The 23,771-nt window shown below is 45.3% G+C and overlaps 1 pseudogene across 1 annotated transcript in view; it reads right to left on the minus strand.

The window, feature by feature from the left end:
- The window catches only part of LOC311116536 (utrophin-like), a 275,197-nt pseudogene that overhangs the window by 30,356 nt on the left and 221,070 nt on the right, over positions 1-23,771 (minus strand). Inside the window, exons 33-35 of the transcript in view lie at positions 12,783-12,821; positions 12,378-12,443; positions 10,120-10,185 (exon numbers count right to left, since the gene is read on the minus strand). The product of the transcript in view is annotated as an utrophin-like (transcript). The remainder of the gene's footprint in view (positions 1-10,119; positions 10,186-12,377; positions 12,444-12,782; positions 12,822-23,771) is intronic.

A 23,771-nucleotide genomic window follows, 5' to 3' on the forward strand; every position in this document is an offset into this window, starting at 1 on the left:
GCAGCGCACGCAAGGTCCCCCTGCTCAAGCCAGTGCATGTCCAGGCCCGTCTGAAGTTTGCCAATGACCATCTGGATGATCCAGAGGAGGAATGGGAGAAGGTCATGTGGTCTGAGACAAAAATGTAGCTTTTTGGTCTAAACTCCACTCGCCGTGTTTGGAGGAAGAAGAAGGATGAGTACAACCAAGAACACCATCCCAACCGTGAAGCATGGAGGTGGAAACATTATTCTTTGGGGATGCTTTTCTGCAAAGGGGACAGGACGACTGCACCGTATTGAGGGGAGGATGGATGGGGCCATGTATCGCGAGATCTTGGCCAACAACCTCCTTCTCTCAGTAAGAGCATTGAAGATGGGTCGTGGCTGGGTCTTCCAGCATGACAACGACCTGAAACACACAGCCAGGGCAACTAAGGAGTGGCTCCGTAAGAAGCATCTCAAGGTCCTGGAGTGGCCTAGCCAGTCTCCAGACCTGAACCCAATAGAAAATGTTTGGAGGGAGCTGAAAGTCCGTATTGCCCAGCGACAGCCCCGAAACCTGAAGGATCTGGAGAAGGTCGGTATGGAGGAGTGGGCCAAAATCCCTGCTGCAGTGTGTGCAAACCTGGTCAAGACCTACAGGAATCTCTGTAATTGCAAACAAAGGTTTCTGTACCAAATATTAAGATCTGTTTTTCTGATGTATCAAATACTTATGTCATGCAATAAAATGCCAATGAATTACTTAAAAATCATACAATGTGATTTTCTGGATTTTTGTTTTAGATTCTGTCTCTCACAGTTGAAGTGTACCTATGATGAAAATTACAGACCTCTACATGCTTTGTAAGTAGGAAAACCTGCAAAATCGGCAGTGTATCAAATACTTGTTCTCCCCACTGTACATGTGTGTGTATCAGTGTGTGTGTATAACTGAGCATTCTAAGACCCGGGTGGAGTTGGAGATGTGAAGGCCTCTCTAAAGATCAAGTGTAGGTGGAACAGAACAAGATATGACTCTTAATACTTAAAATCATAAAGCGTGAAATAAAAGGGAATCAGAATTAATCCTTAGCGGAGTACAAGCTGAACGCAGTGTTAAGCCTGGCCGCCGTCCAAACGCCTCACAGAAGCAAAGTGATTTTTTGATTTGGGCAATGTGGCTGCGCTCAGATCAGCTTAGACAGGATTTACGGGTGTTAACACGTTTGTCCACAGATTCCAGGCACTTAATCCTTTTAAAGGAAGCATCGCTAATTTGCCTGTTAAAACTGACACAAGGCGTAGTGTGACATTAGACCTACCGCTGCATTTAGCGGTCTTGGAGTTAAGACAAAAGTAGGAGAACATTGACAAATGTTATCCTCTTGTCAAAACGGCTGACACATTTGCCATTTAGCATTACCTGTCAGAAAATACAATAAAATGTATTCTTATAAATGTGTAGAGGGGGAAATCTACTAGTGAATGGGGGAAAAAATAGATAGTTACATATCGGTATATGTCACGATCGTCTTGAAAAGGAGTAGACCAATACGCAGCGTGTTGAGCGAACATGATTGACTTTATTTTAATAACGCACAAAAACCAAAACAATAGACGACTCGTGAAGTCCACAGTAACAATGACCGTAAAGGAACAAAAACCCACAAACCCAAAGTGAAACACAGACAGTTAAATATGGCTCCCAATCAGAGACAACCAGCAAACAGCTGACACTCGTTGCCTCTGATTGGGAGTCACTCAGTCACACATAGAAATGACCACCCTAGAACACCCAACCAAAGAAACAGAACACAATGAATGAACACACCCTGGCTCAACATATAGAGTCCCAGAGCCAGGGTGTGACAGTATATAATTTCATGATATATCGTATTGTATCGTTTTGACAATATCACAATATAATTTTTGCGCTAGTTTGCTGTACCTGCACCAAAACTTTTTCCTTCATAGCTTGTTTTCCATCTTCCATTTTCAGCTCTTTTTTTTCCATGACTGATCAAAACTCATTTTCTCACGGCTCTTTCTTGTCCCTCTGCAGCAGACGTAAGGTGAGCAATATGTTTGGAACATCGAATCGCAATTAAATCACAGTATTGAATCGCAATACATATAGAATCGTGAGAATCGCAATACATATCGTATCGGCACCTACATTTTGTGATAATATTGTATCGTGAGGTCCCTGGCAATTCCCAGCCCTAGAATCTCCTTGAGAAAATAAGTGTTAAAACCTGATGAAAGTAAGCTATATAGTGGGATATTACCTGAGCAGAAATGTGTAAAAAAAAATACAGTGGGTGTACTTACAGAGCTGATGTGAGTAAAAACAGGATGAGACGATAAGTAGTTGGAGCCTGGAGGCTGTTTTTACTCTGCTACTTCTATTGGAGCTATCACATTAACCTTCCTCATCCTCATCAGCATCATCCTTCACCTATCTATTCGTCTTTTCCTCCCTCCTTCCTCTCATCGATCCGAAGCAGATAACATTGTTAGGTAGGGTGTAATCAGAGCAAAAAAGCATGTTCAGGCCGTTACTGTGGTGAAACGGTACTATAGCTTTTTTTGCAGAGTGTAGACGGACAAAGGGAGGTGTGGGGGCAGATGGCTGAAAAGAACTCAAACACACGTGAGTATGGACACGCACAAAATCAAATCAAATTGTATTTGTTACATGCTTCGTAAACAGGTGTAGTCTAACAGTGAACTGCTTTCCAATAACGCAGAGTTAAGATAAAGATACAAAGATAAAAAATGTAATGTAAAAAAAGTATTAGTGGCATGAGGAATAAATACACAGTGAATAACAATAACGAGTAAAAGTACAGTTGAAGTCGGAAGATTACATACACCTTAGCCAAATACATTTAAACTCAGTTTTTCACAATTCATGACATTTAATCCTAGTAAAAATTCCCTGTCTTAAGTCAGTTAGGATCACCACTTTATTTTAAGAATGTGAAATGTCAGAATAATAGTAGAGAGAATGATTTATTTAAGTTTCTATTTCTTTCATCACATTCCCAGTGGGTCAGAAGTTTACATACACTCAATTAGTATTTGGTAGCATTGCCTTTAAATTGTTTAACTTGGGTCAAACGTTTTGGGTAGCCTTCCACAAGCTTCCCACAATAAGTTGGGTGAATTTTGGCCCATTCCTCCTGACAGAGCTGGTGTAACTGAGTCAGGTTTGTAGGCCTCCTTGCACACACACTTTTTCAGTTCTGCCCACACATTTTCTATAGGATTGAGGTCAGGGCTTTGTGATATGGAGGACTAAAAGTGCCACAATTAAATAAATAAATACACCATTAAATAATTACTTAAATGTGTCATTAATTAATTCAAATTAGAATTAAATACATAAATGTGTAATTAAATGTATCATTAATTAATTCAAATACCGATTCATTTAATGTAAAATACATATATAATTATTTCACTATTTACATTTACATTTCATGATCCTGCATTGCAGTGATTCATGAATTACTTAAAACTGTCAAACTGACCCATCAAAGTCAGTGGGCGGGGCTAACGCGAATCTAGTCTGATCCATTGCTTTGGTCTGAAGTAGAGTAGGCCAACCTGGATAGAGACAATGGAGGATCTCCGTGAACTTTCCAGGGAGTTGGTTAGAGACATTTTAAACTTAGCAGAGGATGTAGAAGCAGGACCTGCTGACATTATCCGGAATTGATTTGTCTTGGCTTGATGCAGAGGGTAACCAATCAGGCGTTAGGTTCCGCCTACCAACTTTTGATGGGTCAGTTTGACAGTTTTAAGTAATTCAGGAAGCACTCCAACGCAGGACCATGAAATGTAAATGTAAATAGTGAAATTATTATATATGTATTTTACATAAAATGAATCGGTATTTGAATTAATTAATGACACATTTAATAACACATTTATGTATTTAATTCTAATTTTAATTAATTAATGACACATTTAAGTAATTATTTAATGGTGTATTTATTTATTTAATTGTGGCACTTTTAGTCCTCCATATTGTGATGGCCACTCCAATACCTTTACCTTGTTGTCCTTAAGCCATTTTGCCACAACTTTGGAAGTATACTTGGGGTTATTGTCCATTTGGAAGACTCATTTGTGACCAAGCTTTAACTTCCTGACTGATGTCTTGAGATGATGCTTCAATATACCCACATAATTTTCCTTCCTCATGATGCCATCTATTTTGTGAAGTGCACCAGTCCCTCCTGCAGCAAAGCACCCCCACAGCATGATGCTGCCACCCGCGTGCTTCACGGTTGGGATGGTGTTCTTCGGCTTGCAAGGCTTCCCCTTTTTCCTCTAAACATAACGATGGTCATTATGGCCAAACAGTTCTATTTTTGTTTCAACAGACCAGAGGACATTTCTCCAAAAAGTATGATATATTTGTCCCCATGTGCAGTTGCAAACCGTAGTCTGGCTTTTTTATGGTGGTTTTGGAGCAGTGGCTTCTCCCTTGCTGAGCGGGCTTTTAGGTTATGTCGATATAGGACTCGTTTTACTGTGGATATAGATACTTTTGTACCTGTTTCCTCCAGGTCCTTTGCTGTTGTTCTGGGATTGATTTGCACTTTTCGCACCAAAGTACTTTCATCTCTAGGAGACCGAATGCGTCTCCTTCCTGAGCGGTATGACGGCTGCATGGTCCCATGGTGTTTATACTTGCGTACTATTGTTTTTACAGATGAACGTGGTACCTGCAGGCATTTGGAAATTGCTCCCAAGGATGAACCAGACTTGTGGAGGCCTACACATTTTTTTCTGAGGTCTTGGCTGATTTGTTTTGATTTTCCCATGATGTCAAGCAAAGAGGCACTGAGTTTGAAGGTAGGGCTTGAAATACATCCACAGGTGCACCTCCAATTGACTCAAATGATGTCAATTAGCCTATCAGAAGCTTGTAAAGCCATGACATCATTTTCTGGAATTTTCCAAGCTGTTTAAAGGCACAGTCAACTTAGTGTATGTACTTCTGACCCACTGGAATTGTTATACAGTGAATTATAAGTGAAATAATATGTCTGTAAACAATTGTTGGAATAATTACTTGTGTCATGCAGAAAGTAGATGTCCTAACCGACTTGCCAAAACTATAGTTTGTTAACAAGAAATTTGTGGAGTGGTTGAAAAACAAGTTTTAATGACTCCAACCTAAGTGTATATAAACTTCCGACTTCAACTGTAACATGGCTATAGGGGTAAAGTGACTAGGTAACAGGATAGAAAATAGACAGCAGCAGCAGTGTATGTGATGAGTGTGAATGTGTGTGTGAGTGTATGTGTGTTATCAGTATGCATGTGTGCGCGTGTTATGTGTGTGTGTGCATCCAGTGTGTGTGCATTGAGTCAGTGCAAGAAAGGGTCAATGCAGGTAGTCTGGGGAAGCCATTTGATTAGCTATTTGGCAGTCTTGTTTAGCAGTCTTATGGCACGGGTAGAAGCTGTTTAGGGTCCTGTTGGTCTCAGACTTCGTGCACTGGTACCACTTGCCATGCGGTTACAGAGAGAACAGTCCTATGGCTTGGGTGGTTGGAGTATTTGACAATTTTTTGGGCCTTCCTCTGACATCACCTGGTGTAGAGGTCCTGGATGTCAGGGAGCTTGGCCCCAGTGATGTACTGAGCCGTCCTCACCACCCTCTATAGTGCCTTGCGGGCGGATGCCTTGCAACTGCCTTACGAAGCGGTGACGCAACAAGTCAACATGCTCTCAATGGTGCAGCTGTATAACTTTTTGAGGATCTGAGGGCCAAAGCCAAATCTTTTCAGCCTCCTGAGGGGAAAGAGGTGCTTACGTGCCCTCTTCACAACAGAGCCTGGATTCAAACCAGGATCTCCAGAGTGGCGCAGTGGTCTAAGGCACTGCATCGCAGTGCTAGCTGTGCCACTAGAGATCCTGGTTCAAATCCAGGCTCTGTCGTAGCCGGCCGCAACCGGGAGACCAATGGGGCGGCGCACAATTGGCCCAGGGTAGGGGAGGGAATGGCCGGCAGGGAGGTAGCTCAGTTGGTAGAGCATAGTGTTTGAAACGCCAGGGTTATGGGTTTGATTCCCACGGGGGGCCAGTATGAAAAAATTAAATAATGTATGCACTAACTCTAAGTTGCTCTGGATAAGATGTAAACTGTGTGGGTGTGTGTGCACCATGTTCATTTCTTAGTGATAAGGACACAGAGGAACTTAAAGCTCTCGACCCGCTCCACTTTAGCCCCATCGATGTGGATGGGGGTGAGCTCGCCCCTCCGTTTCCTGTAGTCCACGATCAGCTCCTTTGTCTTGTTGAGGAAGAGGTTGTTGTCCTGGCACCACACTGCCAGGTCTCTGACCTCCTCCCTATAGGCTGCCTCATTGTCGTCGGTGATCAGTCTTACCACCGTCGTGTTATCAGCAAAGTTGATGATGGTGTTGGGTCATCGGTGAACATGGTGTACAGTAGGGGACTAAACACACACCCCTGAGGGGCCCCCGTGTTGATGGTCAGCGTGGTGGATGTGTTGTTGCCTATCCTCACCGCCAGGATCCAGTTGCAGAGGGAGTTGTTCAGTCCCAGGGTCCTGATCTTGGTGATGAGCTTGGAGGGGACTATGGTTTTGAATGCTGAGCTGTTCTCAATGAACAGCATTCTTACATTGGTATTCCTTTTGTCCAGGTGGGTGAGGGCAGTGTTGAGTGCAATAGCGATTGCGTCATCAGTGGATCTCTTGGGGCGGTATGCGAATTGGAGTGAGCCATGACCAGCCTTTCAAAGCATGTCATGGCTATAGAGTGCTACAGGGCCAGCTGGTCAGCGCATGCAGCGCAGTGTACGCATCCTGGTATTCCTTCTGGCCCCGCAGCCTTGTGAATGTTAACCTGTTTAAAGGTCTTACTCACATCGGCTACAGAGAGCGACATCACACAGTCGTCCGGAACAGCTGGTGCTCTCATGCATGGTTCAGTGTTGCTTGCCTCGAAGCGAGCATAGAAGGCATGCAGTTTGTCTGGTAGGCTCGCATCGCTGGGCAACTCGCGGCTCGGTTTCCCTATGTAATCTGTGATAGTTTGCAAGCCCTGACACATCCGTCGAGCGTCAGAGCCGGCGTAGTGGGATACGATCTTATCCTATATTGACACTTTTCTGTTTGATAGCTCGTCGGAGGTCGTAGCAGGATTTTTTATAAGCTTCAGGAATAATGTCCTACTCCTTGAAAGTGGCAGCTCTAGCCTTTAACTCAATGTGGATGTTGCCTGTAATCCATGGCTTCTGGTTGGGGTATGTGCATAAGTGTGTAGTGTGTGAGTGTGTAGAGTTGGTCGAGACTCAAGACCCTGAAACGTTTCAGTCTACCCACGATGCCTGTCTCTCTCACTCTCTCCCACTTTTTCTATCTTTCTGTCACTCTCTTTTCCCTCTCTATCTCTCTCCAATCTGTCTATCATGCTCACTGTGTCCCTGATTATATTTCTCTCTTATGCAGTTGTCTCCTGCTCCCTCAAACACCCCTGATGCTCCTTCATGTGTGGGTTGATTTTTGCCAACGTGTCCTCACTGAAAACCATTTCCAAATCCCACATGCGCTTCAGTGTACGCACACATGCAGATCATCTGAGGGATATCTGCAGACTTCAGCTCTGCTTCTCTCTCTTATCAGAGTAGGTTGAGGGATCATCACATTCTAACCCCCCTCTAAACACAGGATCACAGCAACAGAGGGTGTACAGAGAGCTCCAACCAGCATCAGTGTGTGTGTGACCTCAGAGGGTGTCAGAGCTCAGAGAACTCATTCCCCCGATTAGAACCTCAGATGGGAATAGGTCTTAACATGCCCTTCAGGCAGTTTTAAGGGAACGTCTATAGAAACAACCTCAAGCTCTCGCTCTCTTTCTCTCTCTCCCTCAGACAGACACACACACACAAATCTGGAGCTTCAGTATTGCTTACCGCCTCTCCATCTTTTGTCATGCCCTCTCCCTCTCTCGCCCCACCTTTTCTCTTGAAAGTTCTCTCTCACCATAACCATCTTCCAACTCCAAGATCATTCATTCTAATCTATATCAAAGCAAACCATCTTTCTCTCTTTAACGCACTGTAACTTTCTCTCTTCCCCACTCTTTCCATCCTTATCTTTCCTCCCCCCGTGCGTAATTCAAACTTCTCTCCTCCCTCTCAGTTTTTCCATCTCCATTTCTCCTCCTTCTCCCCCATTCTCTCACCCATCCTATTTTCTAAAGTGGGGGAAAAAAGTATTTAGTCAGCCACCAATTGTGCAAGTTCTCCCACTTAAAAAGATGAGAGAGGCCTGTAATTTTCATCATAGGTACACGTCAACTATGACAGACAAATTAAGAGAAAAAAAATCCAGAAAATCACATTGTAGGATTTTTAATGAATTTATTTGCAAATTATGGTGGAAAATAAGTATTTGGTCACCTACAAACAAGCAAGAATTCTGGCTCTCACAGACCTGTAACTTCTTCTTTAAGAGGCTCCTCTGTCCTCCACTCGTTACCTGTATTAATGGCACCTGTTTGAACTTGTTATCAGTAGAAAAGACACCTGTCCACAACCTCAAACAGTCACACTCCAAACTCCACTATGGCCAAGACCAAAGAGCTGTCAAAGGACACCAGAAACAAAATTGTAGACCTGCACCAGGCTGGGGAGACTGAATCTGCAATAGGTAAGCAGCTTGGTTTGAAGAAATCAACTGTGGGAGCAATTATTAGGAAATGGAAGACATACAAGACCAATGATAATCTCCCTCGATCTGGGGCTCCACGCAAGATCTCACCCCGTGGGGTCAAAATGATCACAAGAACGGTGAGCAAAAATCCCAGAACCACACGGGGGGACCTAGTGAATGACATGCAGAGAGCTGGGACCAAAGTAACAAAGCCTACCATCAGTAACACACTACGCCGCCAGGGACCAAAATCCTGCAGTGCCAGACGTGTCCCCCTGCTTAAGCCAGTATTTGTCCAGGCCCGTCTGAAGTTTGCTAGAGTGCATTTGGATGATCCAGAAGAGGATTTGGAGAATGTCATATGGTCAGATGAAACCAAAATATAACATTTTGGTAAAAACTCAACTCGTCGTGTTTGGAGGACAAAGAATGCTGAGTTGCATCCAAAGAACACCATACCTACTGTGAAGCATGGGGGTGGAAACATCATGCTTTGGGGCTGTTTTTCTGCAAAGGGACCAGGACGACTGATCCGTGTAAAGGAATGAATGAATGGGGCCATGTATCGTGAGCTTTTGAGTGAAAACCTCCTTCCATCAGCAAGGGCATTGAAGATGAAACGTGGCTGGGTCTTTCAGCATGACAATGATCCCAAACACACCACCCGGGCAATGAAGGAGTGGCTTCGTAAGAAGTATTTCAAGGTCCTGGAGTGGCCTAGCCAGTCTCCAGATCTCAACCCCATAGAAAATCTTTGGAGGGAGTTGAAAGTCCGTGTTGCCCAGCGACAGCCCCAAAACATCACTGCTCTAGAGGAGATCTGCATGGAGGAATGGGCCAAAATACCAGCAACAGTGTGTGAAAACCTTGTGAAGACTTACAGAAAACGTTTGACCTGTGTCATTGCCAACAAAGGGTATATAACAAAGTATTGAGAAACTTTTGTTATTGACCAAATACTTATTTTCCACCATAATTTGCAAATAAATTCATTAAAAATCCTACAATGTGATTTTCTGGATTTTTTTTTCTCATTTTGTCTGTCATAGTTGACGTGTACCTATGATGAAAATCACAGGCCTCTCTCATCTTTTTAAGTGGGAGAACTTGCACAATTGGTGGCTGACTAAATACTTTTTTTCCCCACTGTATATATTGTTCTCTGCTTCTTCAATTATCACAGACCAAATAATGACAATAATAATCATTATATTTTTTATACATGCCCTCAAAGCTCTAACACATGAATTAACAGAGAGACTTCAATATTTTATGGCAGGGTGAGAGACATACTGTAGTGTAACTCCACAGTCCATTGAGTCAAACATAACACAGGTAGTCATGACAGAGATATGAAGTCCATTAGTCTAACCTCAAGGTTGACAGGTCGGTGGACAGTTGGGAAACCTAATGGTTACTAATGGATACTTGTGGCAACTAATGTTTACTTACATGCTTCCTGTAGCTGAGCTGCTATCAGTGGGCAGAGAACCATTGGAGCATTCCATCTGAGCCAGTCTGAGAAACACATACAGATACAGACATTAGCTGGATGAGTTAATCAACGTTAACATGGAGGTCAATGTACCAAACACTGCTGGCTAGTGCAACTTTCTATCTGAGCGGATGAAATGTGACATAACATAACGAGTGGACAGCAGACATCAGACATTCAGACAGAGTTCAGTCCAACAGCCAGGGGATCAGCCATTACAATATGGGACCCAATTATGACATGAGATAGATTATGGTACAGTGACTGGGACGAGAGGTTCAGAACCACACTGGTCCAATCCTGTTGGGCACGGGTGGATTGTGGGTGTTGTGATAGATCCATGCAGTTGGGAGGGGAACACAGTGGATTACTGGCCCTGGCCTTGTTGCCCACACACACACACACACACACACAGAAGGTAATTAGATTGGGCCAGCAGATCAACAGCTCTATTTATTGAGCTGTGTAATAAAGAGAGGGCGAGAGGGGAGCTTCATAGCTCCAAGGGAGATTATGATCCCTACACTGGCACAAGGCTGACATTGGGATAGGGCTAGTATGTTAATACGGAGTCTGTGTATATGTGTATATGTGTACATGTGTATGTGTATGTGTGTCAAGGCAGCTTGTTAACTGGTAACAGTGAGGGGCTGTAGCCATTGATCTGTGGGTTAATGGTTCATGAAAGGGAAGGATGTGTCAGACCAGGTGGTCAAATCCTGTCAGTATAGCATATGGAATGGCTGGAACTGAGGGGGCACAGTAATATTTGCAGGGGAGGCTAGCCCTACTGTCTCTATGTTAATGGACAACAGTGTAGACGGCATAGACAGTAATACATTGCATTCAGAAAGTATTCAGACCCCTTCACTTTTTCCACATTTTGTTACATTACAGCCTTATTCAAAAAACAAAAACAGAAATATTACATTAACATACAGTTGAAGTCGGAAGTTTACATACACTTAGGTTGGAGTCATTAAAATTCGTTTTTCAACCACTCCACACATTTCTTGTTAACAAACTATAGATTTGGCAAGTCGGTTAGGACATCTATTTTCTGTATGACACAAGTAATTATTCCAACAATTGTTTACAGACAGATTATTTCACTTATAATTCACTGTATCACAATTCCAGTGGGTCAGACGCTTACATACACTAAGTTGACTGTGCCTTTAAACAGCTTGGAAAATTCCAGAAAATGATGTCATGGCTTTAGAAGCTTCTGATAGGCTAATTGACATCATTTGAGTTAATTGGAGGTGTACCTGTGGATGTATTTCAAGGCCTACCTTCACACCCAGTGCCTCTTTGCTTGACATCATTGGAAAATAAAAAGAAATCAGCCAAGACCTCAGAATTTTTTTTGTAGACTTCCACAAGTCTGGTTCATCCTTGGGAGCAATTTCCAAATGCCTGAAGGTACCACGTTCATCTGTACAAACAATAGTATGCAGGTATAGACACCATGGGACCACGCAGCCATCATACCGCTCAGGAAGGAGACACGTTCTGTCTCCTAGAGAGGAACATACTTTGGTGCGAAAAGTGCAAATCCATCCCAGAACACCAGCAAAGGACCTTGTGAAGATGCTGGTGGAAACAGGTACAAAAGTATCTATATCCACAGTAAATTGAGTCCTATATCGACATAACCTGAAAGGCCGCTCATCAAGGAAGAAGCCACTGCTCCAAAACCACCATAAAAATGCCAGGCTACGGTTTGCAACTGCACATGGGGACAAAGATCATACTTTTTGGAGAAATGTCCTCTGGTCTGATGAAACAAAAATATATATGTTTGGCCATAATGACCATTGTTATGTTTGGAGGAAAAAGGGGGTTGCTTGCAAGCCGAAGAACACCATCCCAACCGTGAAGCATGGGGGTGGCAGCATCATGCTGTGGGGGTGCTTTGCTGCAGGAGGGACTGGTGCAATTCACAAAATAGATGGCATCATGAGGAAGGGAAATGATGTGGATATATTGAAACAACATCTCAAGACATCAGTCAGGAAGTTAAAGCTTTGTCGCAAATGGGTCTTCCAAATGGACAATGACCCCAAGCATACTTCCAAAGTTGTGGCAAAATGGCTTAAGGACAACAAAGTCCTTAAAATATGGAAACAGTGAAGGGGTCTGAATACTTTCTGAATGCACTGTATGTATTCTCAACTTCTACACGACCAAGTGAATGTGAAGCGTACAGTACCTGCTAGCGTACTGCTCTATCCTGGAATGACTGTCATCATGAGCGAGCTGGGATGACTGGGAAGGCCTGGAGAGAGGGAATGGAAGGGTGGAGATGGGTATAAAATGAGACACAATAACACTAGTAATCAATGATAATATAATAAACAAACAAACAAACAAATCAGGTCTAGGTAGCCGGTCAGGAGTTACTGCACCGCTAGTGGGATGAAAGGATGTCAGGAGGAAGAGGATGCTGTGAGGAAGAGAAGGAGGAAGAGCTTGGTTGGTAGATCGGGCAGAGAGGTAACATGTGGTATGACGGCTGAGTGGGGGTGGTTGGGGTGGTGAGTTTTAGATGCAGGGACGTGGAGGAGGGCATTCTGATCTCGAGGGGGGAGGTGAGTGGGCACGTGCAGATACTCACTCGTACTGCTCCGGACACATGCTGATGAGAGTGACGGGACTGTAAGAGAAACGGAGGGAAGGAGGGAGGGAAGGGAAGGGAGGAGAGGAACCACAGAACATCAATCATTAGGGCTATATAACAGCAACAACGTCAAGAACCAATAGGAGGAGAGTACAGGTGGTAGGGTTCAAACCAACATCATAAGATGGGCTATGCTTGGAGGGGGCCAGAAGAGGGCGACAACAGGAGCACACAGCACACCAGGTAGATGTTTTTTATAATTTTTTATTATGGGGTAGATCAGCATTAATATTGCGGAGAGATTGTAGCTTCCATCAATGTAATTGTCTGTGTCACGGATTCTGCCGAGGCTGCTCCTCCTCCTTGCTCAGGCAGGCTTCGGCGTTCGTCGTCCCCGGAGTACTAGCTGCTGCCGTTCGATGTTATCGGTGTCTGTCTAGTTTTGTCTGTATTGTTTACACCTGTTCCACATTATGTTTGATTGTTGCCCTATAATTACCCCTGTCTCTAATTGGGATCTTGTTTGTGATTGTTTCCCTTCACGTATGTCGTTTGTGAGCGGGTTATTTCCTCCCTGCGTGGAGTCATTCTGTGTTCATCTTTTCAGTATCGGATTAAAGTACGTTTCCGAGAGTTCCGTGTCCTGCACCTGACCTCTTCAACCGCATCTCACTGACAGTCGTGACAGAATCATACACCACAACATGGAGTCAGCAGGAGCGACGGCACCGACCGGATCACTCAAGGAGCGCGTCCTACAACAGGCAGCTATGCTTCAAGATCTTGGTGCCGCCATGGAAAGGGTGATGAACACCTTGGGACGATGGGAGAGAGGAGGTTTGCCCACACCTCCTCCAACGATACCACCACCATCGGCCACTCCTATCGTCTCACATCAGGAGTCCAGTGGGATTCGGCTCTCGCTCCCGAGGGCTTATGATGGCACCGCAGCCGGGTGTCAGGGTTTCCTGCTCCAGGTGGAACTTTACCTGGCAACCATTCACCCGGCACCCTCGGGATACGAGAGCGTGTCCGCCCTCATCTCCTGTCTGTCCGGCAAGGTACTGGAGTGGGCCAACGCCGAGTGGGGAGGAATAGACGCCGATACTGTGAACTATGCAGAGTTCACTCGCCGCTTCAGGGCGGTGTTCGATCATCCCCCGGAGGGGAAGGCGGCGGGTGAGCGTCTGTTCCACCTCAGACAGGGGAGGAGGAGCGTGCAGGAATTCGCACTGGACTTCCGGACTCTGGCTGCCAATTCGGGATGGAATGAGAGGGCCCTCATCGACCACTACAGGTGTAGCTTAAGCGAGGACGTTCGTCGAGAGTTGGCCTGCAGGGACACCAACCTAAGCTTCGATCAGCTGGTGGACATGTCGATTCGCCTGGATACCCTGTTGGCTACCCGCAGACGTCCGGAGCTGGGGCCGTCCATTCCATCCCCCAGCACTTCCGAGCCGAGCCCTATGGAGCTCGGGGGTGCTGGTAGTAGGGAGGCCAGGAGAGAGGCTGTCCCCTGCACCAACTGTGGCCGCCGAGGACACACGGCGGTTCGGTGCTGGGGAGGGTCTCCTCGGATTCGAGGCAGCAGGCAACGCACTGATGAGTCATTCCAGGTGAGTAAGGCCCCAACTCACCCAGAGCTCTCTGTTGTTCATATGTGTATTCAAGTTGTGTTTCCAGAGGTTTCTTCTTACTCCCAGCATAAGGCGCTAGTCGATTCAGGCGCAGCTGGGAATTTTATCGATTGCCATTTCTCATATAAGTTAGGAATCCCTATATTACCAGTCGATGTGCCCTTCCCTATCCATGCCCTAGACAGCCGGCCTTTGGGGTCGGGATTGATTAGAGAGGTCACAGCGCCACTGAAGATGAAAACGCAGAATGGTCATGAGGAGACTATACAGTTGAATTTAATTGACTCTCCTGCATTTCCTGTGGTGTTGGGGCTTCCCTGGTTAACATCTCATGACCCCAACATTTCATGGCAACAGAGGGCTCTCAAGGGATGGTCTGATCAGTGTGTGGGGCGGTGTGTAGGTGTTTCAGTAGGGGCAACGACGGTGGAAAGTCCGAACCAAATGCCCACAATGCACATTCCTCCTGAGTATGCCGATTGGGCACGCGCCTTCTGTAAGAAGAAGGCGACTCAATTACCACCTCATAAACAGGGGGATTGTGCGATAGACCTCCAGGTTGGCGCTGCGCTCCCTCGTAGCCATGTGTATCCTCTGTCTCAGGAGGAGACGGATGCTATGGAGACATATGTCACCGAATCCTTGAGACAGGGATACATACGGCCGTCCACTTCCCCTGCGTCCTCGAGTTTCTTTTTTGTGAAGAAGAAGAATGGGGGTTTACGCCCGTGTATTGATTACCATGGTCTCAATCAGATCACTATTAAATACAGCTATCCTCTCCCTCTGATTGCTAGTATGACGGAGTCATTACACGGGGCGCGCTTCTTCACAAAATTGGATCTCAGGAGCGCTTACAACCTGGTGCGCATTCGGGAAGGAGATGAGTGGAAGACAGCATTCAGTACCACCTCGGGTCACTATGAGTCCTCGTCATGCCATACGGTCTAATGAATGCTCCTTCAGTCTTCCAATCATTTGTGGACGAGATTTTCCGGGATTTGCATGGACAGGGGGTAGTGGTGTATATTGATGACATTCTGATATACTCCGCTACATGTCGGGTGCTGGGTAGACTGTTGGAGCATGATCTGTATGTGAAGGCAGAGAAACGTCTGTTTTTCCAGGAGTCCATCTCCTTCCTGGGACATCGGTTGTCTGCGTCAGGGGTGGAGATGGAGATGGACCGCGTTTCAGCCATGCGTAATTGGCAGACTCCCACTACGGTAAAGGAGGTGCAGCGGTTTTTGGGTTTTGCCAATTACTACCGGAGGTTTATCCGGGGTTTTGGACAGGTAGCAGCTCCCATTACCTCCCTGCTAAAGGGGGGCCCGGTGCGTTTGCAGTGGTCGGCTGAGGTGGACAGGGCGTTTAGTCATTTGAAGGACCTGTTCACCTCGGCTCCGGTGCTGGCACATCCGGATCCCTCTTTGGCGTTCCAAGTTGAGGTGGATGCGTCCGAGGCGGGGATCGGTGCTATACTGTCTCAGCGCTCGGGCACGCCTCCTAAACTCCGCCCCTGTGCTTTCTATTCCAAGAAGCTCAGTCCGGCGGAACGCAATTATGACGTGGGGGACAGGGAGCTGCTAGCGGTGGTCCACGCCCTGAAGGTGTGAAGACATTGGCTTGAGGGGGCTAACCACCCTTTTCTCATTCTGACTGACCATCGTAACCTGGAGTACATCCGGGCAGCGAAGAGACTGAACCCTCGTCAGGCTAGGTGGGCCATGTTTCTTGCCCGGTTTGTATTTAAGATCACTTATATCCCAGGGTCACAGAACGTTAAGGCAGACGCCCTGTCCCTACGATATGACACAGAGGAGAGGTCCATTAAGCCCACTCCCATACTACCGGAGTCTTGTCTAGTGGCACCGGTGGTGTGGGAGGTCGACACAGAAATCGAGCGGGCGTTACGTACCGACCCTACTCCCCCAGAGTGTCCAGAGGGACGGAGGTACGTGCCGCTCGAGGTCCGTGACCGACTGATTTATTGGGCTCACACGTCACCCTCCTCTGGTCATCCTGGTATTGGTTGGACTGTGCACTGTCTTAGCGGGAAGTACTGGTGGCCCACCTTAGCCAGGGACGTGAGGGTTTACGTTTCTTCCTGCTCGGTGTGCGTCCAGTGTAAGGCGCCTAGACACCTGCCCAGAGGGAAGTTACAACCTCTACCCGTTCCACAACGGCCGTGGTCTCACCTGTCGGTGGATTTTGTCATGGACCTTCCCCCCTCCCAGGGGAATACCACGATCTTGGTCGTTGTGGATCGGTTTTCTAAGGCCTGCCGTCTCATCCCTATGCCAGGTCTTCCTACAGCCCTACAAACGGCCGAAGACCTGTTTACTCACATTTTCCGGCACTACGGGGTGCCTGAGGATATAGTGTCTGATCGAGGTCCCGTTCACCTCTAGAGTGTGGAGGGCGTTTATGGAACGTTTGGTGGTCTCGATCAGCCTTACCTCGGGTTTTCACCCTGAGAGTAATGGGCAGGTGGAGAGAGTAAACCAGGATGTGGGTAGGTTTCTGAGGTCCTATTGCCAGGACCGGCAGGAGGAGTGGTCGGGGTATATATTCCCTGGGCAGAGATAGCCCAAAACTCACTCCGCCACTCCTCCACTAATCTTACGCCTTTCCAGTGTGTGTTGGGCTATCAGCCGGTTCTGGCACCCTGGCATCAGAGCCAGATCGAGGCTCCTGTGGTGGATGAATAGTGTCCATCTGCAGCGGGCCATCAGACGGCAAAAGGCGAGCGCCGATCGCCATCGCAGTGAGGGTCCGGTTTATGCACCTGGAGATCGGGTCTGGCTCTCGACCAGAAACCTGCCCCTTAACCTGCCCTGCCGGAAGCTGGGTCAGCGGTTTGTGGGGCCATTTAAAGTCCTGAGGAGATTGAACGAGGAATGTTATAGGTTAAAACTGCCTATTAATTATCGCATTAACCCCTCGTTCCATGTGTCTCTCCTCAGGCCGGTGGTAGCTGGTCCACTCCAGGAGAATGAGGTACGAGAGGCCCCTCCGCCCCCACTAGACATCGAAGGGGCTCCGGCGTACTCAGTCCGTTCCATCGTGGATTCGAGGCGTCGGATGGGGGGTCTGCAGTATCTCGTGGAGTGGGAGGGGTACGGTCCGGAGGAACGGTGCTGGGTCCCTAGGAGGGACATCCTAGATCCCTCCGTGTTGACAGAGTTCCAACGGAGTCATCCGACTCGCCCTGCTCCGCGTCCTCCTGGCCGTCCCCGAGGCAGGGGTCGGCGCAAGGCTGGAGCCGCGCGTCAAGGGGGGGGGGTACTGTCACGGATTCTGCCGAGGCTGCTCCTCCTCCTTGCTCGGGCAGGCTTCGGCGTACGTCGTCCCCGGAGTACTAGCTGCTGCCGTTCGATGTTATCGGTGTCTGTCTAGTTTTGTCTGTATTGTTTACACCTGTTCCACATTATGTTTGATTGTTGCCCTATAATTACCCCTGTCTCTCATCGGGATCTTGTGTGTGATTGTTTCCCTTCACGTATGTTGTTTGTGAGCGGGTTATTTCCTCCCTGCGTGGAGTCATTCTGTGTTCATCTTTTCAGTATCGGATTAAAGTACGTTTCCGAGAGTTCCGTGTCCTGCGCCTGACTTCTTCAACCGCATCTCACTGACAGTCGTGACAGACTGCATCATTTCCAATCACCCATATATTTTTTATGTAAATATATTGATATATATACACACATACACATACATACCCACATATATGTAAATGTGGTTACATATACACATACAGTACCAGTCAAAAGTTTGGACACACCTACTCATTCAAGGGTTTTTCTTAATGTTTTACTTTTTCTACATTGTAGAATAATAGTGAAGACATCAAAACTATGAAATAGCACATATGGAATAATGTAGTAACCAAAGAAGTGCTAAACAAATCAAAATATATTTTATATTTCAGATTCTTCAAAGTAGCCAACCTTTGCCTTGATGACAGCTTTGCAGACTCTTGGCATTCTCTCAACCAGCTTCACCTGGAATGCTTTTCCAACAGTCTTGAAGAAGTTCCCACATATGCTGAGCACTTGTTGGCTGCTTTTGCGGAGGCCAGGTCATCTTATGCAGCACTCCATCACTCTCCTTCTTAGTCAAATAGCCTGGAGGTGTGTTGGGTCATTGTCCTGTTGAAAAACAAATGATAGTCCCACTAAGCGCAAACCAGATGGGATGGCGTATCGCTGCAGAATGCTGTGGTAACCATGCTGGTTAAGTGTGCCTTGAATTCTAAATAAATCACAGACAGTGTCACCAGCAAAGCACCCCCACACCATCACACCAACTCCTCCATGCTTCATGATGGGAACCACACATGCAAAGATCATCCGTTCACCTACTCTGCGTCTCACAAAGACACGGCGTTTGGATCCAAAAATCTCAACTTTGGACTCATCAGCCCAAAGGACACATTTCCACCGGTCTAATGTCCATTGCTCGTGTTTCTTGGCCCAAGCAAGTCTCTTCTTCTCATAGGTGACCTTTAGTAGTGGTTTCTTTGCAGCAATTAGACCATGAAGGCCTGATTCACGCAGTCTGAACAGTTGATGTTGAGATTTGTCTGTTACTTGAACTCTGTGAAGCATTTATTTGGGCTGCAATCTGAGGTGTAGTTATTCTAATTAATTGATCCTCTGCAGCAGAGGTAACTCTGGGTCTTCCGTTCCTGTGGCGGTCCTCAGGAGAGCCAGTTTCATCATAGTGCTTGATGGTTTTTGCGACAGCACTTGAAGAAACTTTAAAAGTTCTTGAAATGTTCCGCATTGACTGACCTTCATGTCTTAAAGTAATGATGGACTGTCGTTTCTCTTTGCTTATTTGAGCTGTTCTTGCCATAATATGGACTTGGTCTTTTACCAAATAGGGCTAACTTCTGTATACCCACCCTACCTTGTCACAACACAATGTATTGGCTCAAATGCATTAAGAAGGAAAGAAATTCCTCAAATTAACTTTTAACAAGGCACACCTGTTAATTGAAATGCATTCCAGGTGACTACCTCATGAAGCTGGTTGAGAGAATGCCAAGAGTGTGCAAAGCTGTTGTAACGTGTACACTGGGAGTCGGGAAGCAAGTATAGGGAGTGAATTTAATAATAAATGAAACATGGAACAAAACAACAAACACGAGTAGCGTACAGACATGAAACACAAACACAGAGTCAATAACGCCTGGCGAAGGAACCAAAGGGTGTGATATATATAGGGGAGGTAATCAGGAAGGTGATACCTGATGATCACGTGCAGGTGCGCATAATGATGAATCCCAGAACACTTTTTTGGTTACTACATGATTACATATGTGTTATTTCATAGTTTTGATGTCTTCATTATTATTCTACAATGTAGAAAATAGTAAAAAAATAAAATAAACCTTGAATGAGTAGGCGTGTCCAAACGTTTGACTGGTACTGTACATATACATACATACAAATACACATACATACAGTTGAAGTCGGAAGTTTACATACACCTTCACAAGGTCCTTTGCTGTTGTACATTTTGCACCAAAGTACGTTCATCTCTAGGAGACGGAACGCATCTCCTTCCTGAGCGGTATGACGGCTGCGTGGTGCCATGGTGTTTATACAGTGAGGGAAAAAATATTTGATCCCCTGCTGATTTGTACATTTGCCCACTGACAAATAAATTATCAGTCTATAATTGTAATGGTAGGTTTATTTGAACAGTGAGAGACAGAATAACAAAACAAAAATACAGAAAAATGCATGTCAAAAATGTTACCAATTGATTTGCATTTTAATGAGTGAAATAAGTATTTGACCCCTCTGCAAAACATGATTTAGTACTTGGTGGCAAAACCCTTGTTGGCAATCACAGAGGTCAGACATTTCTTGTAGTTGGCCACCAGGTTTGCACACATCTCAGGAGGGATTTTGTCCCACTCGTCTTTGCAGATCTTCTCCAAGTCATTAAGGTTTCGAGCCTGACGTTGGGCAACTCGAACCTTCAGCTCCCTCCACAGATCTTCTATGGGATTAAGGTCTGGAGATTGGCTTGGCCACTCCAGGACCTTAATGTGCTTCTTCTTGAGCCACTCCTTTGTTGCCTTGGCCGTGGGTTTTGGGTCATTGTCATGCTGGAATACCCATCCATGACCCATTTTCAATGCCCTGGCTGAGGGAAGGAGGTTCTCACCCAAGATTTGACGGTACATGGCCCTGTCCATCGTCCCTTTGATGCGGTGAAGTTGTCCTGTCCCCTTAGCAGAAAAACACCCCCAATGCATAATGTTTCCACCTCCATGTTTGACGGTGGGGATGGTGTTCTTGGGGTCATAGGCAGCATTCCTCCTCCTCCAAACACGGCGAGTTGAGTTGATGCCAAAGAGCTCCATTTTGGTCTCATCTGACCACAACACTTCCACCCAGTTCTCCTCTAAATCATTCAGATGTTCATTGGCAAACTTCAGACGGGCCTGTATATGTGCTTTCTTGAGCAGGGGGACCTTGCGGGCGCTGCAGGATTTCAGTCCTTAACGGCGTAGTGTGTTACCAATTGTTTTCTTGGTGACTATGGTCCCAGCTGCCTTGAGATCATTGACAAGATCCTCCTGTGTAGATCTGGGCTGATTCCTCACCATTCTCATGATCATTGCAACTCCACGAGGTGAGATCTTGCATGGAGCCCCAGGCCAAGGGAGATTGACAGTTCTTTTGTTTTTCTTTTCACCAACTGTTGTCACCTTCTCACCAAGCTGCTTGGCGATGGTCTTGTAGCCCATTCCAGCCTTGTGTAGGTCTACAATCTTGTCCCTGACATCCTTGGAGAGCTCGTTGGTCTTGGCCATGGTGGAGAGTTTGGAATCTGATTGATTGGTTGCTTCTGTGGACAGGTGTCTTTTATACAGGTAACAAACTGAGATTAGGAGCACTCCCTTTAAGAGTGTGCTCCTAATCTCAGCTCGTTACGTGTATAAAATACACCTGGGAGCCAGAAATCTTTCTGATTGAGAGGGGGTCAAATACTTATTTCCCTCATTAAAATGCAAATCAATTTATAACATTTTTGACATGCGTTTTTCTGGATTTTTTTGTTGTTATTCTGTCTCTCACTGTTCAAATAAACCTACCATTAAAAGTATAGACTGATCATTTCTTTGTCAGTGGGCAAACTTACAAAATCAGCAGGGGATCAAATACATTTTTCCCTCACTGTATATGTACTGTTAGTCCATCCATTTCCTTTGTTAATATGGACTCTTTTGACGTTATTAGCTTTTGTTTTAGAGATGAGTACTGAATTGCATGGCCTCTAAAGCACATTTAAAAGTGTCCCACACAATAAGGGGATCTGCTGTACCTATGGTATGTCAGAAAAAGTCAGTTATAAATTACTCTGTCCTAGTTAAAAACAAGTTATCATCCAATAGGCTTTGATTAGATTTCCAATATCCTTGCCCACGTGGAAATTCTGTACGAGTAATGTATATGCCAATTATGTGATGGTCCGACAACATTCTGTCCCCTATCAACACTTTTTAAACATTTGGTGCCAGAGAGAATGACATAAGAAAGTAATCAAGACGACTAGCTTGAATGAGCCTACGCCATGTATATCTCACTAGGTCAGGATATTTAAGCCTCCATATATCCACCATTCATGATTTCCTTAAGTGCATGAGGGTGATAGTTTGTAGTGTGATTTCCTTTACGGTCCATAGAGGTATTTAAAACCATGTTATAATCTCCCACCATAATAATAGAGTATTTTATTGCTTGAAGGGTTGATCAATTATTATATATATTGTCAAAGAAGTGTGGATCATCATCATTTGGACTGTATAGGTTAATGAGCCATATCTGTTTATGGTCCAATAACATATTTAAAATCATCCATCTACCTTGAGGATCTGTTTGGACAATTTGCACATTTGAATCAAAATTACTGTTAATTAATATCATGACCCCTTTTGAATTTCTTTACCCATGGGAGAAATATACACACACACACACACACACACACACACAGAAACACTCATACACACTCAACCCCTTTCCCCACCAACAACCATAAACTCAGATGCTCAACAGTTGTTCCATCCCAGAGCCCAACTCAAGAAAGGACTTGATTTACGAATGCATATACAGTTGCAGCAGTATGAGAAGCCATGCAAAATTGAGAAAAAACTGGAAAAAATATGGATATTTTATTAACCATTGTCAAATCCTAGGTGATGGAGATCAGATACACCCCCTTCCCCTTAAACACAAACCCGCTGGTCCCCCGTTGTGACCATATTCCCAAGCATCTCTGTGCAGTCAGACATTTGATGATTTTGTGCCACAAGGGCCACAATATTATGCCCCCACTCTGAATGTCAGAGTGTGACCCCCTCCCCATGGGTTACTGCAGCTAGTGTTGCCAGCACTGCCACTACCTGGGTGGGGGCACCCCACCGGAATCCCCACCGGCTAGGTACAAGGTCGTCAAGGTTCTCATTAGCAGCTTTGAGAATTTCCTTGTATATTATGCTCTCCCATCAAGGGGCTTTGGCTTTGCAGGACCAACCCTGCTAGGCAGGCTCAGAATCTTGAAGGGGTGGTGCTGCTTTCGTAGGTCCCTGATCACATTCATCTTTCTGATTTGGCTGCGTATAGGCTACTTACAGTAGGCCCATAAAACAGATGAGAACTTCTCCTTAGTGTATGGGTCGCTCCGGTGGTGTCTAGGGTATAGGGTTGGGGACAATTCCATCATGATAGGACAATAAATAGATAGACTATATTAATAATTAATTTTTAAGTGTATATCCCATATCTGCATAAAATTGAAAGCTCTCTCTCACAACCCCGCTCACAAACACACATGGGCTCTGGGATTTGCAACCCTTATCCTTTTTCACTCACTTAACTCCATACTTTTCCAAACACAAAAACACTCACCCCACATTCCATCACAATACATCCGCACATACCCACATACTGTGCCTTCTATGTCCTCTGTGTTTTATCTCTACCATGTTGATTGAGTACTTTTGTGTTCCAGTTCCTTATATTTGAAGATGTATTATTCACTAACTATCCTTTCTTCTAATCCCGTCTTATCAATTTATGAAATACTATAAATGGAAAGTCTAAAATTATTTTTTTCCCAACATTCCCTATCTAGAATGGTATAGTGTAGTTGTAGTATATTTCTTTAAATTTTTTATTGCTTTTCTATATACACTGCTCAAAAAAATAAAGGGAACACTACAATAACACATCCTAGATCTGAATGAATGAAATAATCTTATTAAATAATTTTCTCTTTACATAGTTGAATGTGCTGACAACAAAATCACACAAAAATTATCAATGGA

Source organism: Coregonus lavaretus (genome assembly GCF_964263955.1).
Source record: "Coregonus lavaretus genome assembly, contig: HAP1_SCAFFOLD_535, whole genome shotgun sequence".
NCBI classification, from domain to species: Eukaryota; Metazoa; Chordata; class Actinopteri; order Salmoniformes; family Salmonidae; genus Coregonus; species Coregonus lavaretus.